Source organism: Ictidomys tridecemlineatus, chromosome X, assembly GCF_052094955.1.
Source record: "Ictidomys tridecemlineatus isolate mIctTri1 chromosome X, mIctTri1.hap1, whole genome shotgun sequence".
Taxonomy (NCBI): domain Eukaryota; kingdom Metazoa; phylum Chordata; class Mammalia; order Rodentia; family Sciuridae; genus Ictidomys; species Ictidomys tridecemlineatus.
In genome coordinates, this window is record NC_135493.1 from 33,463,677 (window position 1) to 33,481,923 (window position 18,247).

Consider the following 18,247-nt stretch of genomic DNA (forward strand, 5'->3'; position numbering starts at 1 on the left):
CTTCTCCTCGCCGCTCTGCACCCCAGCCTGAGAATCTCTTGCCTCCCTGGCCCAGGACCCCATCAGCCCTCAGCTGGACCCAGGCCATGGAAGGCTCCCAGGGGAGTTCAGAACAGACCGAGAGACCCCTGGAGGCCCACCTCAGGGAAGCCAGAGCCCATCACCCCGGCCACCCCAGCCCCACTGCCCGCACCCCCTCCCACTTTCCCCCACCCTCCCCCCCCAGGCCACGCTATGGCTGGGTCCTGCTCCTTCTGGAGAGACCCACCCAAGGCTGGAGCCAGGGAGCCCAAGTGTCCTTTTCCGGGAAGGACCAGACTCTCTTTCCTCAGCTGACTGTGTGCCTGTGGGCACCTGGCACGCAAGCAGAGGAGCCCTGTCCTCCCCTCGGGAAGCCAGTGTGGGCCTGGGCGCCTTCTCTGCCTCGTTGCCTCCCCCTTCAGAGAGCCCGCGCCTGGCCCCGGAGGGCTCACACGCCCGAGGCTCAGGCGCTCCTTCCAGGGTCCACCTCTGGGAACCCAGGGCACATGCCCACCTGTCCCTTCAAGCCAAGAGGCCCCTTGGCCTCCAGACTGGCACCCAACTCATCTCGGGCGGAGGGACCACCGCCGGGACATTGCGACACTCTGCCCTCTCCAGGGAATCCTGTTCGGCAACCCCGGCCCCCCACCCCCTCCCCCAGAACTGCCCAGCCACCAGGAAACACGCCCTGGCGCCCGGGGACCCTGAGGTCGCGGTCCATTGAGGCGAAGGGGCGCCTGGCCGCTGTGGGGCACGCTGCCACTGGGAGCAACTGAGGGACATCTAGCCGGCCCTGAAGGGGCCCACTCCCTTCCGGACTGCGCTCCTGCCCTCTCTCACACTCAACCAACCACCCGGACTCCAAGTCCAGCCAGGAGAGGTGCTGCGGGGGACAGGGAACGCTGGAACACTTCCTCACTTAGAACACCTCCCCTATGCAGTCCCTGCCTCCCCAAGATGCACACAGACACCGGGGCCCTAGGATCTGGGGGAGGGGAGATGTGGGGCGGCATGGGGGGGGTATGGGGGTAGGTCCCTCCTGTGACATGTCTCCGGCATGGCCGGGTGGCATGGCTGGCATGGCTGGCTTGGCAGGATGATGGTTTCTGGTCCTTTGTGGCGGGTGGGGCCTGGGGGTGGGGGGTGGATGAGCTGAGGGAGGAGGATCCTAGCAGCCCGCCCGCGCCCTGGAGGATCCCCCTTCCTAAGCCAGAGAGGGACAGAGGGCACCCTGCCCCCCCCCCGAATCTCGGGACGCGACAGGAGGGGGACATCCCCCATCCCGCGTCCGCATCCCCCCAACTGCTGGCTGCCACAGCACTCCTGGGCCAGGGCTTCCCGTCTCGCCCTCCCCCCACCCCCACCACCTCCTCCGCCAGCCAGCCACAGTGGCCACCAGGCTCCCCTGCCCACTGCCATTAGCGTTGGCGGAGCCCCCTAGTGGCCGGCCTCGGGCCACTTTGCCCCAGGCTTCTCTACCTCTTGCCTGGAGGGCCCCCCAGGCTCTGAGACCAGGGAGGCTGCACTCCCCTCCCAGAGCGGGTCCCAGGGCCCTCTCCCCTTGCTCGCCAGTTGCAGGAAGGTACCTGCCCGACAGACTGCTGGCAGGGCATCCTAGTTTTCTGGATAGCAGGATTGCCTGATGCCCTAGCCAGTGCCCCTGGGCCTCCTTGGCCCAGGCCTCTCTGCCTCTTGCTTTACCATTGCGTCTGGGAGAGTGTCAGGGAGTACTCCCTAGCCTCCCCAGTTGTAGGAGTGTACCTGCTGATATTCAAGTGACTCACAGGAGACGGTAATTGAACGAAGAGATTTTATTGAGGTTTGTATGAAGGAGAAGAAAAGGAGAGGTAGAGTGCATCCCCTTGAGCCAGTTTTGGCTTTAGACGTGTTGATTAGGCCATGTGGTGGTTACTGATTTGCAGGGTGACTCAGCAATGGTGGTGATTGGCAGGGTTTGGTAGGAAAGAGTGATTGGACAATGTGTCTTGAGGGAATTTTTGGCGAAAAATTTTGACTTTGGCGTTCTTGAGAGAAGAGGTGGAGGGGTAAGGGATTGTGTAATATTTTTCTGTAGAAACAGAAAGTTCAGTGGGGGAGTGACCCTATGGGGCAAATAAAACCCAATGTCAAGGTCTCCCAACATTCCTCCCTTCTTCTTTGTGTTTGGACTCAGGGCATTGAAATCATCTGGCTACTTCCTATTGGAGAGGGAAGATGAGTTTGAAGGAAGGGAGGAATGGTCAGGTTGGGGGGACAAGAGAATTATAGCTATAAAGGCCAGGGCGCTGAAGATGCGAATTTCCTTGGCGTTGAAATCGATGAAAGTTCCTTGAAGCCATAGGTCATGGATAGCCTCGATCCAATCCTTGTCCCTATAAATGGGTGGAATCAGCCAGCTGTCCTGTTGGAGGGCTTCCACAAACTGCAGGAACCGGGAGTGCCACTCGGTGAAGCTAAAAACACCAAAGATACCCGAAGGCAAGGAGAAGAAGAGAGAAGAGGAGACACCACATTAGCTTCTGTCCAGAGGTCCAGTGAGAGGGACTGGCTGAGAAAAGACCAGCTGCCAGGACGAGGCACACAAATGTGAATGGGCCTAGAAATCCTGGGTGACAAGCTAGTGAAGTTCCCCAGTTGCTTCCCTTTTGTAGTTCCATATCCATGATGGTGAAGTTCCATCAGCAGTTGGTGAGGCCTTCACGTAAGGGATGGGTGTTCTCAGAGGTAGCAAGTAGCTAGTAATTCCTGAGAAGCTGGTTAAAGTCTGATTTGATATTTTGCCTATTTGATTCTGTAGGAATTTTATGATACATGGTATAAAGGCCCCAAACAAGAAAATCCCAGTTATTGGGGCAATCTGGGATGTCTCATGAAGCAGAGGAGGTATGTGTGAGCGAAGTAGATGCCAGGAGGGTGGCAAAGAGAAGGGTGGAACTAGAGTGAGGCATGTTGTTGTGAGGGATTCTCAGGTTGAGGAAGGTCCTTCTCAGGAAGGGGGGGAAGGAATCCTCAGGAGTGAGATGTGGAGCTTTAAAGGATTCTCAGGGGTGGTGGAGCAGACGTATTTGTGGGAGGGACAGTGGACGGTCAGTCTGAGCTCCCTTGGTCAGATGCGGGGCCGGTTTCAGCCTGGAAATGTGAATCCATGAAGTCAGTTTGCCTGGGGATTCATGTAGTCGGGCAGTGGTGGGAGTGCACAATATAACCCTTAGGGGACCCTTCTATTTAGGTGTCAGGGTAGGTATGTCACCAGAAGGAGGACCTAGGGTTAAGGGGAAAGAGACGTGTGACCTGGAAGGATCAGGTAATAGAATTTCCTGGTGTTTCCAAATCTGTGTTCAGACAAGACTAAGAAGGGGATGACTGAGATGTTCTGAAAGAATTCAGGGTGAACGGGTCACCCCAGATGGTAGGAGTCTGAGTCCATACATCACCTCAAAAGGGGATGTTTGAGTTGGTCTTTTGGGGAATGCCCGTAGGCAAAACAGGGTGACTGAGAGCAGTTTGACCCAGTTGAGATGTAGTTCGAGGGAGAGCTTGATGAGGGTCTCCTTTAGGGTGCAGTTAACACAGTCTATCTTGCCTGAAGAGGTGGGATGATAGGGTATGTGTAGATTCCAGGGAACGTGGAGAGCCCCCAGCAATTCATTGTGTGATCTGAGAGGTAAACTCAGGGCCATTATCTGATTGCAAAGAGGTGGGGACCCCGAATCTTGGGATGATACCAGAGAGCAAAACGGAGGCAAACGGAGATGCCCTTTTGTTGGTGGTAGGAAAAGCTTCCACCCATCCTGAGAAGGTGTCTACAAGGATGGGAGATAGAGCCTGGTGGGCAGGAAAGGAGACTGGCTTGAGAAGGGAATTAGGATTCGTTCTTTGACAAATGATGCATTTAGTGGTGAGTTGTGGATGAGCCTAGCATCATCTGAGGTGAGTGGGAAGAATGTCTGTAAGAGGAATTTGAGATTCTGAGGGCTAGTATGGAACAGGGAATGTAAGTAGGAGAAGAGGTCCCGTTTAGATGGGGATGAGGTGGGGGGTATACTTGAAATTATGACAGCAATAGTGGGGCATGGTAACATGGCTGCCTGCCAGGCAGCCTGGTCAGCTTTAGAATTACCCATAGTGATGGGTGAGGAGTCAAACTGATGGGACTGACAATGAACAATCCCAATCTCTGAAGGAAGCATAGATGCCCTGAGAAGATCAATGATGAAGCTTGATTTAGTTATGGAGGTGCCTTTGGTGGTCAACAGTCCCCTCTATTTCCATACGGCCAAATGCAAAAGGAGAATATGAAAGACACACCTGGAATCAGTATATAGAGGGAAACATCTGCAGCTAGTTGAAAAGTGCAGGTGACTGCCATGAGTTCCAACTGCTGGTTAGTCGTGTGGGGTGGTACAGGTTTGGCTTCTATGACCTCTGAGAGGGAGACGATGGCATATGCCATTACCAAACAACTAGGCAGGTGGAAAATTGGTGTCTCAGGGCTAATCCTGCAGTGGTATTGTTGTCCCAATTAGGATCCTGGTCAGGAATTGGCTGAGTGCCTAGCGGGTAGGCCGGGGTGATTTGATGGACCCCCTGCCCATGCTCGCCAGTTCCACAATAGTACCTGCCAGATAGGTGGCACAGCATCCTAGTTTTCTGGATGGCTGAAATTGGTCAACGAAGGCCAAGCCGCCATCCCTAAGGTTCCCTCCCTCCACCCTCTGCAGAGAGCAGAAAAGCTACTTGGGAGTCCCTGTTGGTGTCTAACATGGCAGCAGCTCTGCTGTTTGTGCTGCCCAGGGCAAGCCAGATGCCCTCTTCTCCCATCCCTCCCACATCCAGGTCTCCCTGCCTAGGGCCTGCAAGGCAGGGAAGCCAGAGGATCCTCCCCGCCCTCAGAGCGCCTGAGTGGCACTCCTCCTTGGCTTAGTCTCCTGGCCTGGCAGCAGCTGCTTGGGAGAATCCTCCGGGAAAGGCCGGGCTCCTGGTCTCCAGGCGCCCGATTGCGGCCAAAGCCTCTGCCTGCCTTCCGGGTTTACCACTGTGGCTGGGATAGTGGCAGGGAGCACTATGAGTCTGCTTCCACCCTGGGCTCAAAAACAGGCACAGACACCCACAGGAGCCAGTGTGTGCTGGAACTTTGTTGCCCCGGGGCCCATTTCCACACCAAGGGCTTGGTCTCTCCCCACCCCACCTCCAATCCACCAAATGGATGTCCCTTGGGAGGGCACCCAGTTACCACTCTGGGGACAGATACACACTCGCACATGCACACATGAACACGCACAGGCGCCCGCACAGAGATGCTGCCACCTCCTGGCTGGCCTCATCTCAGTGGGTCCTCCCCAACTCCCACCAGCTCCACCACCTGGACCCCCAGAGGCCTCCTGTTTGAACGCCACGACGGCTGAGCTGGACAGCCCAGGCAGAAGCCGACGGCTCTGTCTTCTTACCACCACCACCAATAACACCCACCGCCACCCCAGCCGCAGCATCTACTGAGGACGTCTACTGGACATTGACAGCCCACTTCTTGGGCCTGGACCCTAGTGAAGCCTGGGAGGACCACCACCCAGGGTTGAACAGACAGGACAGGACAGGCTCCCCAACCACAGTGGCCTGGAGGAAGTGGGGGAAGGATGTGGGGCAGGGTTGGAGGGAAGTTGGGTCCCTTGTATGAGAGGTCTGAGGCATGGCCCGATCACGTGGCAGTTGCTGGTCTGTTGGGGTGGTAAGCGGGGGGGGAAGGATGATGTGTGATGGGTCAGGGGGTCAGTGACAGGGGATAAGCAGAGGAGGACCCTAGCCACTGGTGCCCTGGAGGGTCTCCCTTCCTAAGCCAGTGTAGTGGCACCCCCTTTTTCCACAGAAAACTCCTAACTGGGCTTCTCCAGAAATCTTAACCGTGGCTTATCTTAGTACTGTCAGCAAAAGAGTCTCTACAAAAGAGTTCATTGTAGATAAACTTCCTATTTTCATGTTGCCCTGTATTACTTGGCTACTGGGTGCTGGACACCCTCTTACTAATTTTTCACAAACGTACCCAATAGTTTGTAGAAATGTTCAAGCAAGGCCTCTGGCCTTCAGCTGGGGCTTCACAGAGGTGTCTACATTTCTAAAATAAGAGAAGTTACCAATTGGGCTCCATGGTAACAGCTGGCAGAGGGAGGAAAGAAAGGGGAGAAGAAGCTCTTTCCTTCTCGGGTACTGTCCTTGAAGGGTTGACTTGCTCAAAACAGTGAAAGAAAAAGCTGCTTTTATGAGAACTTCTGCAGACTGTAAACTTCTGAGCCCCTCCCCTTATATGCTGAGTATAAAATTCTGAAACTACCTGAACCGGATTCAGGGGATTGATTGATTGTGGTAAAATCTGTGTCCTCTGAACCTGGCTGTAGCCAAATAAAACTGCTTCCTGGTATCTTCAGTGCCTTGCCCTATCTGTCCTTACAACATTTTTGGTGACCCAGATGGGACATGAGACATAGGGATTGCTGTTCTGCCGTTCTTGTCTCAGGGGACCAGCTTCCCCAGGGCAGTGGGAGACAGTATTTCCCCTTAGCATGCACAGGCAAATCTTGGCCTGAAGGAGAGGCCACTCAACTGGCACCCTGGAGCTACCGCCCTGGAGCACAATGGAACCCACAAGGAGCAGGAACCAGAATTAGGGTTTGGAGCACCACCCAACTGAACAAGTAGGACCCAGGTCCATTTGTTTTTGCAGCCCATCTGACTTCCCCTTAGAGGCCTAAGCAGGTGGAAGAGAGGCTTGATCAACCTCTGTTGGGTCCTGAGTACCCTCCAAAGTGGTTGGAGCTGAAACGGACCTGGGGTGTCGCCTGAATAGTCTCTGTTTGGGGTCAGTGAGCAGAGGGGAAACTGTGACTCCCTTTTTGTTTGATTTGGAATTGTTGGAATTTGGATGGTATAGAAATTTTGTTCTGGCATTGTCTGTGTGAAAGTATATGAATGAGACAGACAAAGGGAAGGGTTCCGACCCAACCCGAAGGCCGAAGCAAGTGCGGAGTCCTGATCTGTGGTTCTGTGGCACCTCATATAGTCTATGGCAGAATTTCACCAACCAATGTCTAGGTGAAAGCTCCAGGTCGGGGGTTGATACTGACCTGCAAGGCTAAGAAGGCCCTAAGTCCCCAGGGGAGAACGGCTGGAGATGAGTCTTGTCCTAAATGGGCGACACCCATGCAGGCTGGAACATGGGAGGCATACAAAGGAAACTGAGCCTTCTGAAATGTGTGTTAGAAACCTTTAGGAAGGTTAAAATGGTAACTGTGGGGCAAAATTCACTCCACAAAGGTTGCACACACTCTATGAATTAGAATGGCCCACCCAAGAGAGTCATTGCTGAGGTTCATTTGATTGTTGTTGGAACCTCTGACCCAATTCTCTTATACTGATTGCTGGCAAGAGATAGTACAGAGGGCTGGGGATGTGGCTCAAGCGGTAGCGCGCTCGTCTGGCATGCGTGCGGCCCAGGTTCAATCCTCAGCACCACATACAAAGATGTTGTGTCCGCTGAAAAAAACTAAAAAAAATAAATAAATATTTTTTAAAAATCCAATGGGGTAGAGAGAGAAGATGGGAGGGGAGGGGATGGGAGGGAGGATAGTAGAGGATAGGAAAGGTAGCAGAATACAACAGACATGAGTATGTCAATATGTAAAAATGTGGATGTGTAATGGATGTGATTCTGCAATCTGTATTTGGGGTAAAAATGGGAGTTCATAACTCACTTGAAGCTAATATATGAAATATGATATGTCAAGAGCTTTGTAAGGTTTTTAACAACCAGTAAAAAAAAAATAATAAAAAAATAATAAAAAAAATTTTTTAAAAATCCAGCAAGAATTTTAAAAGAGAGAGAGAGAGAGTACAGAAACAGACCTCTTGGTTTAGAGCTTGTCTAGATGGACAGTCCAAGCTGATGTTAGCCAGGAGCATGGTGGTCTCCAAGACCCAGTGGAAAGCAGCTAAACAGAAAACCTGAGAGAGGAAAGACAGGAAGGGAAACAGTTTTCCCCACGAGCCAGTAGAGGACCCACCACCTTATGTGCCACTCTACCCAACTTTGCCAAGACCACTGGGACAGCAGACTATCCCCTCAGCCTCCTCATCCTCAGAGGCAACAAATGATGGCCCTCAATACTGGCTATTCCTTCCTCCTTGATGTCCTCAGAGCCAAAGGCTTCCTAGAACCAAAGACTCTTTCACCTCCCGAGATTAAGATGGGAGATTTGTCAAGACCAGAGCCACAATATGAGAGCACTCCAGATGCCCCTGCAAGGGACTAAAGGACCTGCCTATATTGACCATAAGGGAAACGTCTGAGGGAGACAAGGCAGTTTTGTGTGCCAGCCTTTCTCCACCATTGAGCTCATAAGCTGGGAAAATCATATTTCCTCCTACACAGAGAAACCCTGGACCATGACTGATATGATATGATTATCCAGACCTAGGATGGGGCCCCAACAAAGAAGAAAATCTAAAGGTAAAGAGATATCAAGATGCCCTCATTGGAAGTCTAAGAGGAAAACAAAACAAAACAAACAAACAAACCTGTGCCCAAGAGTAATAAGGAATCGGAGCCAGTCCTAAACCAGAGCGCATCTGTAGACAGACCAGCAAAGCCTCCTGCTGCTCCAGCATCTCCCTTCTCTCACCCTTGATAGCCCTGAACTTTTCTCTCAGCCCCACCCACATCTGCCTAAGGCCCCTTTGCCCTATGAAACTGGCAGTAATGATCAAAAGAGATGTGCCCAAGTAACTCAGAGCTGAGTGTCCAGGCCACTGTGGCTCCCACCCCTCTCCTTGCCCAGAGGCACCTGGGGGAGGAGGGGCACCTACAAGCACAGCAGCTGCAATGCAAGTTTATCAGTGAGGAAATGTACAGGTGCAAGCAATAGGTGCAGCCTTTGTGGGACAGGCTCAGAGTGACATTTCCCCAAAATTGCAAAAACTAGAGGGCTTTACTGAGACGTAGTATGCCAGTGAGCTGATTAAGGTAGCCACCAGTTTTCATCAATTGAGACCCAGAAACTCAAAGACAGGTAGACCAAAAAGATAAAGAGGAGGATGGAACTCCTTACAGCTGCGCTCACCAGAAACCTAGAGGTCACTCAAAGGGGGGGGGTCGTCTCACTAAAAAAAAAGCCAATGGTCCAAATGTTTATTTAAAAAAAAAAAAAGTGGCTAGATAAAAAGGGAACCCACCAGTGGCCCCGGCGGGCAAGGACCCACTACCATGCTCAAAAGCTAAGCCTTGAACAGAGTAGGATCGAATGTGTTCCTCCAGCCTCTGGCCCTAGCCCCTCCTTTCAGTTTCTTCCCACTTGCTTGGAAGTTGATGAGGGAGGAAAACGGCAGGGGTCCGATAGATGCACACAGCTGTATCTGATGTACAGGACCCAGGGCCTCAGGAGGGCTCAGCTGCTGCAGGCCCAAGAATACACTGGGAATAAGTTTATGTTAACAGCCAATAGTGGGCCATAGGACACACACTCCAAAAGGAGATGCCACCCTGGCTCCAAGCTACATGCTGTGAGCCAGCAGAAAGGGCCACAGAGTCCCATGCACCCAGACATAGCGAACAAAAACACAAGCGCGGCAACTACTATATACAATTAGAGCAGGCTCCCACCTGGAGGAGGAAACCACGCAAAGAGCAACTCCTAGGTGGGCACAACGTGGCTGCCTTACCAGGACATGCAGGGGACCACACTACTGCCCTCCAACCTCAGCAAACAGCCCAAACAGAGATTTACATAGGTGCCTTTTATACAAATGATGTCCCAGGTCATCAATCTCTGCTAAGATTTACATTAGATTTAAGAGTTGGAAAATCCCACTAGCCAAGATCCTGCACTGGGAGATAACAAAAATAAAATAAAAATCTGCATCTTAAAGCGCCAGAGGCTCTATGTACGCTTAGGGGGTTGGGTACACCATCCTTGGGACAGCACTGGACTCTGACTTAAAAGCCCACATCTATCAAGAAAAAAGTCAAATACCTTGATTACCATCTGACTCAGCAACAGAACAGACAACAGCAATGGGACCTCAAAAGAAACAGGAGATCTGCTCAATTCTAGTCCTTTCAACCTGCCATCAGACTAGAGAATTCTTGGGGGCTGCTGGATTCAGCCATATACAAATCTCCAACTTTCAGTTATGACAAAACCCCTCTATGAACGCACAATGGGGGGAGAATGGGATCCTCTAATATGAGGGCCAAATAAGCAAAAGGCCTTTGAGGACATTAAACAAGCATTCCCAGTGCATCTAGACTAGGGGTCCCTGACCTCACAAAGCTTTTCTTTCTGTATATCCATGAACAGTCTGGAGTGGCTGTAGGAGTCTTGACTCAGGTGCTGGGGACATGGACATCTATCCAAATAGCTGGATTCTGTAGCCCAAGGCTGGCCACCTTGTTTATGGGCCCTTGAAGCCACAGATCTTCTGGTGTTGGAAGCTGATAAACTGGCTATGGGACAAAAATTGGTTTTCAGGGTTCCTCCTTCAATTTTGACATTGTTAGAGTACAATGGACAATACTGGTTGACTTATGAGAGAATGGTCAATACCGGGACATGTTATGTGAAAATACACATATCCATATTGAAGTCATCCGGACTGTAAACCCAGCAACTTTGCTGCCCATTGGACCTGATTACAACTATATTGAAGTCATTGATGAAGTGTTCTCTAGCAGATCAGACCTGACAGATCTGCCCCTCAGGGACCCTGATGTGGACTACTTCACAGATGAAAGCAGTATTATAAAAGATCGGGTATGTTTTTCTGTATGTGTTAGTGGTCATCCTGGACTCCCCTGTTGAGGAAGAACCTCTGCCTCAGGGAACTTCAGCACAAAAAGCAAAACTTATTGCTTTGACTTGAGTACCTCAGTTGACAGCAGGAGTCTGTGAATATTTACATAGACTCAAAATATGTGTTCACTACCCTTCATGTTCATGGGGCCTTATGTAAGGAAAAGGGGCTAATTAGCTCAGGAAGAAAAAAAAAAACCACACATAATGTATGGGCAAGAAATTCTTAAACTTTTGAACCCAGCGTGGGCTCCCAGAGAGGTTGTAATTATACATTGCCATGGTTATCAAAAGGGAAACACTGTGGTTGCTCAGGGCAACTGGAGAGCTGACAGAGAGGCCAGGTTAGCTGCCTGCAAGAAATGGGGAAAAAATCCAGCCCCAGGTTAATGTTGCCCTTCTGCCTGACCGACCTTCTAATAGAATGGGAGCCATATTCCTAACATGAAAGTAAATGGTTTAAGACTGAAAGAGAAAATTTTCTCCCAGGTGGATGGTGGAGATTTCTGAGGACCAGCATAGCCATCCCGGAGATTCTAGCGCCAGCCTTTATCAGACAGTTCCACAGGAGTACACATGTTGGACATACAGCTCTTGAGACAGTTCTGAGTCAACATTCTATGTCCCCCCGGCTCACAAGCATCTGTAAACAATGTGAGGTTTGTGCTCACAACAATCTTTGTCAGGGGCCAAAGCTTCCACCAGAAATCCAAACTATAGGAGGAGTACCTTTTGAAGATTTGGAAGTAGACTTCACCAAACTACCAGCTCACAGGGCTATAAATAACTTTTGGTTTTTGTGTGCTTATACTCTGACTGGGTGGAAGCCAAAAGGCTGAAAAGGCTAGGAAGGTAACCAGGATGCTTCTCCAGGAAGTTATTCCCAGATTTGGTATCCCAATAACTATTGGCCAGCTTTGGGCAGAGGTGATTACTGGCCAAGAGTTTAAATATCAGATGGAAGTTATATACTGCCTATAGGCTGCAGAGTTCTGGTAAAGTTGAAGGGATGAACAGGACTTTAAGTGTCAATTGGGTAAGCTGTGTCAGGAGACACACATGGTGATGAACGTCTCCCTATTACACTGTTGAGGATTAGATTCACTGCCATTAGGAGGACTGGATTCTCTCCTTATAAGATAATGTACGTGAGGCCCCCCTCTTATTAGGGGACCATTGGAAGACTTAAGAGAGATAGGAGAATTAGCCCTGAGATGACAGCTTTAGGCCTTAGGGAAAACTTTACAGGTTCTCAACCAATGGGTTAGAGAAAGATTGCCAGTAAGTTTGACCACAGATGCACATTCCTTCAAGCCTGGAGATTGAGTCTGGATCAAAGAATGGAATATTCAACTCCTAAACTTCTTTGGAAGGGCCCTTTCACTGTTATTTTATCCACCCAAACTGCAGTAAGGTTGTAGAGATAGGTCCCTGGATTCATTACATCACACTGAAGCCTGCAGCTGCGGAATGCACTCCAGATGCTGCTACGCCCTTGAAGCTAACCATCTACCTGGAAAAAAAAAGGAGCACCAGAGAAGCTTGAAGATCAGAAAGACAACAGCCCTACTCCAGTCACTCAGGAAGCTGACTGGTCTACTCATGGCCAAAGCGTGAGGAGACTTCGGCCCTGTTTCAATCACATGGAAGGGACTGGCTGATCAATGCGTAGTGAAAGATAAACTTCCCCCAGGACTAATGAACTCTTTCAACCTCTAAGATTTTATACTGTAATGCATTACCACCCCTTGCTTCTAGATACACAAATAGTTCTCTAATTGGTTTTTGCAATTGGTTTAATAACAGTAACTACTACTGACTGGACTCTGAGTAACAAAACTGCGTTTGTACTTTTTTTTTTAATCTTGCTTATGTAAGTTTCTAGGATTTGTTGGATATTATTTGGCTTAGTTTATAAGTTAATTTATGCTGTTTAACCTATGCTAACCAAAATGATACTCTATTGTTTGGTTTGGTTTCTTTTAATAACCTTAAGGGGTTCTGCACTACTCCTATTCCAACCATGGAGATTATGTGAACTATGTGTCAAGACAATCCACTATAACCAAGAGGTGGTAAAACATATATTTAGGACCTGTCCTGCCAGAAGAATGCTATAATGGATGACTCTTTGGAAAACAAATAGAAGTCCATTGGGAAGGAATTTGATTTAGGAGGTCACCAATGTTGGGGTAAAGATAATTAGCCACACCAGAGGATTATTGCCACTTATGGTACGTACCACTACCTGGGCACAGAATGGCAGTTGAAGTGATAGAATCCTATTGATATGCTAAACACAATTACTCACATGGTGTACTGGCCAAGAGGTTAAATATCAGATGGAAAAAAATTTTATTAATCAGACTGCCACAGCCTTTGACCTCCTAACCACACAACACACCCAGATGCAAGTGCCTAACTATCAAAAATGCTTAACATTAGATTACTTACTGGCTGAGAAAAAAGAAATATGTGGAGAGTTCAACAGCTCAGATTGTTGCATCCAAATAAATGACCAATAGACAGTTAAGGATATAGCCAACAACATAAAAAAACTAGCATATATGATAGTTCATACCCAGAAAAACATTAAAGATTGGGTCCCAAATACACTTTTGGGAGATGGTTTTCAGTTCTTGGTAGAGTTAAAACTTAATTGGTATGTATACTGGGTATAGTGCTATTAACCTGTTTATTACTCCCATGTTTGGCTCCACTGTGCATTAAAATTATTGGGTCCACTATACAAGCCACTATTTTGGCTGCCCAGAGCAAGCCAGAAGCCCTCTTCTCCCGACCCTTCACATCCAGGTCTTGCAACCTGAGGTATGCAAGGGAGAAAAACCAGAGGAATCCCCCACCCCAGATGCCCAAGCAAGTGTGCCTACCTGCACGCCTCTGTGCCTTCACCCCCTGGCCTGGCACCAGTTGCATGGGGGAGTCCTCAGGTAAACAATGGGCTCCTGGACTCTGGGTACCTGGTTGTGACCAAGGCCTCCACCTGCCCTCAGATTTACCATTGTGGCTGGGACAGTGGCAGGGTACACTCCTTGGTCACTTCCACCTCAGGCACAAGGACGGAAACAGGCACCCAGAGGAATCAGTGTGTGCTAAACCTTTGTTGCCTGGGGCCCATTTCCACACCTAGGGCTTGGACTCTGCAATCCCAAAATAAAATACAACAAACCTATGTCCTTTAAAAGGGCACACGGGTACAACTCCAGGGACAGACACACACTCACACACGCACACACACTTAGCGGCCGGCTTATTCTCACTAGGTTACTCCACAATTCACACCAGGCCAACCACTTGGATGCCTAGAGGCATCCTGTTTGAACATCCTGAATGCTTGGCTGGACAGCCAGGACAGAAGCCAACACCTCTGTCTTCCAAGCACCACTAACACCTCCACCCCAGCCACAGTAGCTGCCAAGAAAATCTACTAAACTTTGACACCACTCCCTGGGCATGGACCATTTTAAGCTCACAGTAAAAACAAGGGATGAACTGGTGGATAAGACAGGCCACAAAAAACAGTAACCAGGAGAAAACATAGTGTAAAAAGAAGGAAGACAGCATATACACCACGTGTTACTTACAAGGCCTTTTTATGCACTGGGAACCACCAACCAGGGCTCCTGGACATTCTACAAAAACATACACATATCACCCACTTCCCCAATTCCCAACCTCCCCACGCCCCCCCACACAAACACACACACACACACACACACACACACACACACACACACACACACACTCCTAGAAATCACTCCCCACCACTCCTCAAGCACCCACTCAAAGATCTCAGCAGCTAGGAGGAAACCCATTCTGCTGGCCGGACCTAGGTGCGCCCAGGTCGGAGAAGGCCAGGGGAAAGGGCCACAGTCGGGCACGCTTGCACCTGCGGGGATGCTGTCCAAGATGAGGAGGCCTGTGGATATAGAACGCTCACACCCGGCGTCCACTTGAGCTCCCGAAAAGGCGGGGGCACGCAGGTGAAAGGCGCCACTGCCCGCCGCCCAGGGCAGCGGCCCCCCTAGGAAGGAAGCCCATCCCAAGTTTCACAAACGGGGGCCCTCGCGGAGGGTGGAGCCCGAGGTTCCCTCTGGACCTTTCCTGCCTGCCTTCCCACTTTGCGGGCAGAGGGGCAGAGGAGGGCCGCCCTCCCCATCACTGCTGCCCAGCTTTCTCCCCTCCCCTGTGGCCCACCTGGCACCGCACAGAACCAGGCTGGCACCCAGGGGCTGGGCTCCCGGTGACGCCCGGGCCAGGCTTCCTGGGGGCCGCTGGGCTTCTCCCGCAAGGTGACTGGAAGGGAGAAGTCCAACTAGCAGTCCCTGACCTGTGTGCTATGGCACAGGCCTGCGGGGGGCAGGGGAACGGGTGGGGAATCGCCTCTGGTGCCACTCGCGGCTCCCTCTGTGGAACCTGCAGAGATGAGCCCGCACTCGCCAAGCATCTCTGGCCGCCCTGTCACCCCTTGGACCCGGGTGGGCATTCCTGCATGGTGGTGGGGAGGAGGGCCTGCAGGCTGGCTCTCTGCCCCCAAGGGGACCTATTTCCTTCCTGCCTGCTCAGGCTAACCCACCCAAACTCCAGGACCAACGGAGACCCCGTGGGGGACGCCCTAATGCCTGCTGACCTGCCCGACCCGCCCCCTCACACACACACACACACTCAGACCCCAGCTGACTTTCTGGAATCCCCTCGGGTGGAGAGACACACGCCTCTGATCCACTGGCCTGATCCCCTCAGCCACCAGGCCCCAAGGAAGTAGCGGGTGGGAGGGGGCTTAGGGGTGGGGTCGCCCGGGATGGTCTGGAGGTTGGGTGGCGGTTGGTGGTCTCAGGGTTTGCGGTTTGCGCCCTGGGGACGGCGGTGGCAGGGCCCAGGCTGAGGACCAGAGCCCCCCACACCCGCCCTCCCGCCTGAAAGGACACGCCCCCTCCCGAACCCAGAAAGGGCTGCCCGGCCCCCAGGCCGGCACCCCTGGGATTCGTGGGACCCTTCGGGAGAGGAGCAACCCGGATCCCTCACACAGGGAGCCGCCCCAGGACTCCTGATCCTGGGACTCCCGAGCGAGCGGCACCCGCCAGCCACAATGGCTGACCGCCTCCGCGGGCTGCCTGCCCTGGAGCTTGCGCTTGCGCAGTCCCCAGCGGCCACGGGGGCTCCTTCCTCCTGGCTTCTGCCTGGCCTCCAGAGCTGGAGGGACCTCCCAGGGAGGCCTTCCAAGCTCCTGCCCTGAGCCCAGTGTTCCTCGCTCCCCTTGATAGCCGGGGTCCCCGAGCGCCCCTTCCCCACCCGCCAGTTACCAAGATGGCACCCGCCATACTGGCGGGAAGGCAAACGGGTGCCTCTTGATGGCAGTGTTGCTCCAGGAATGCCAACTGCCCTCGCTGCGGTCTGCTCCCTCCGCCCTTTGCTGAGTAAAAAACGCCAATCTGCTTCTGAGGGGAGGACAACATGGACTCTTAACATGGCGGCAGCGGCTATGCCATCTTGTCCACCCTGGGGAAGCCAGATTTCCCGGGTCGGTCTCCATCCCACCTCCTGGGCTCCTGGGCTCCGGGGCTCTGACCCACAAGGCAGGGACCCGAGGGGATGCCCTCTGCCACGGCCTGTGGGAAAAGAAGGGAATGGATTCCCCCCCCCCCACACACACACACACAATAGCCAGTAGCCCTGACCCGCTGCAGTGGCCACACCTTCTGGCCTGGCACGCACTGCTTGGGAGAGTCCACCAGGAAAGGCTGGGCTGAGGGCACTGCCCTACCCCCCCCCCACCGCCCGTTGCTGCCAAGGCCAATGCCTACCCTGGGTGGCTGGGGAGTTGGGGCTTGGAAGCATCGTGAATGGCACACTCACAGGGCACACTCGGGGCCCTGTTCCAGCGTGGGCTCAAGGACAGACACAGACAACCACAGGAGTCAAGTCAGGGCTGATACGGTGGCACCCGGACCCATTTGCTCACACAGGCCTCCCACCCACCCAACTCCCAAACCCTGCCAGGGGTAGGTCCCTTGGGAGGATACCCAGATGCACTTTGATGGCAGACACAGACACAGACACAGACACACAGACACACACACACACACACACACAGTTCTCCTTGCCAAGTGGACTGATCTCAGTGGGCGTCCCTCGCCAACTCCCACCAGGTATGCCTGGCTGGATACCTAAGGGCCTCCCTCCTGTTTGGACACCCTGAACCCTGGGGTGGACAGCAGAATCCCACGTTGTGACTTCTTACCATCACCACCACCGCCGCCGCCCCCCCCCACCATGTGCAGCTGTTGCTCCCACATCAAGTGCTACTGCATGGAGCACTGTATCACTGGGAGTCCCCCCAACCGGTGCTGAACACATAGGACCCCAACCTCTCTGCCCAGAGAGTAAGTAGCCTGGAAGAAGTATCCTGTGGAGAGTAGAAGCACATTATATATAGACACCTGCCTGCCTGGCCTATTCCTGAGCTCAGACCCCCACCCCGCATCTCTCCCAGAACCCGCCCTCTCTATCTATCTATAGTCCTTCTCTCTCTGTGTTTTAGTTTCTCACTCTCTCCCCCCCTTACCTCTACCCTCTGCTCCCTCTGATTTCTCCATACCTTTCTCTCTGATACTTCTCTCCTGAGATTCTCCTGGTCTTTCTGGATTTCTTCCCTTCCAGGGACCAGACCAGGACCACTTCACCTCTAAGCAGGACACAGGCATGGAAGGATCAGAGAGGCATTTACAAGAGACAGCGAGGACCCTGAAGGACCAACCCAGGGAACCCGGAGCCCACATCCCCGTTTTCCAATCAATGTCAAGGCCCGCTTAGTACAACTGCCTGTGCCTTTTCCACCTTCTCTCAGCACCCCCCACTTGGCCCCAAGTCACTGTTGAATTGGTCTTGTTCCTCCTGGGAAAGCCCACCCCAGGCACTGAATCCATGGGGTCTTGGTGTCATAGCCTATGTCCACCCAGCGGGAGTCTGCTCTAGGAAAAACACACACTCCAGGTACCAGCATCCCAGTGGGTCCCATTGGATCGTCCTCACTGGATGCAAGAGACACCCCACATCTCCCCCTCGGGACCCTCTTCTGTTACCTTGGTTCCCACCAGAGAACCCCAGCTTCCCTCTGGAGGGTTCGGACTCCACAAGGTCACTTCCTCGGTCTACTGTCCACCGCTGAATCTCTCTCTCTCTCTCTCTCTCACACACACACACACACACACACACACACACACACACAGCGCTCTCAGTGGGGGTCTGTCCCCAACTCCCATGAGGTGTGCCTGGCTGGACACCTAAAGGCCTCTTTGGACATCGCGATCCCTGGGGTGGACAGCGGAAGAGGATACCACTTTGTGACTTCTTACCACCACCTCCTCCAC

The 18,247-nt window shown here is 52.3% G+C and overlaps 1 long non-coding RNA gene across 1 annotated transcript; it reads right to left on the bottom strand.

The window, feature by feature from the left end:
- Nucleotides 1-1,817: 1,817 nt before the first annotated feature.
- Nucleotides 1,818-16,543, bottom strand: LOC144371702 (uncharacterized). Its single transcript, XR_013431705.1, has 2 exons — nt 16,181-16,543; nt 1,818-2,474 (listed from the first exon to the last, which is right to left on the bottom strand). It is a non-coding gene; the product is annotated as an uncharacterized LOC144371702 (long non-coding RNA).
- Between the last annotated feature and the right edge of the window lie 1,704 nt (nt 16,544-18,247).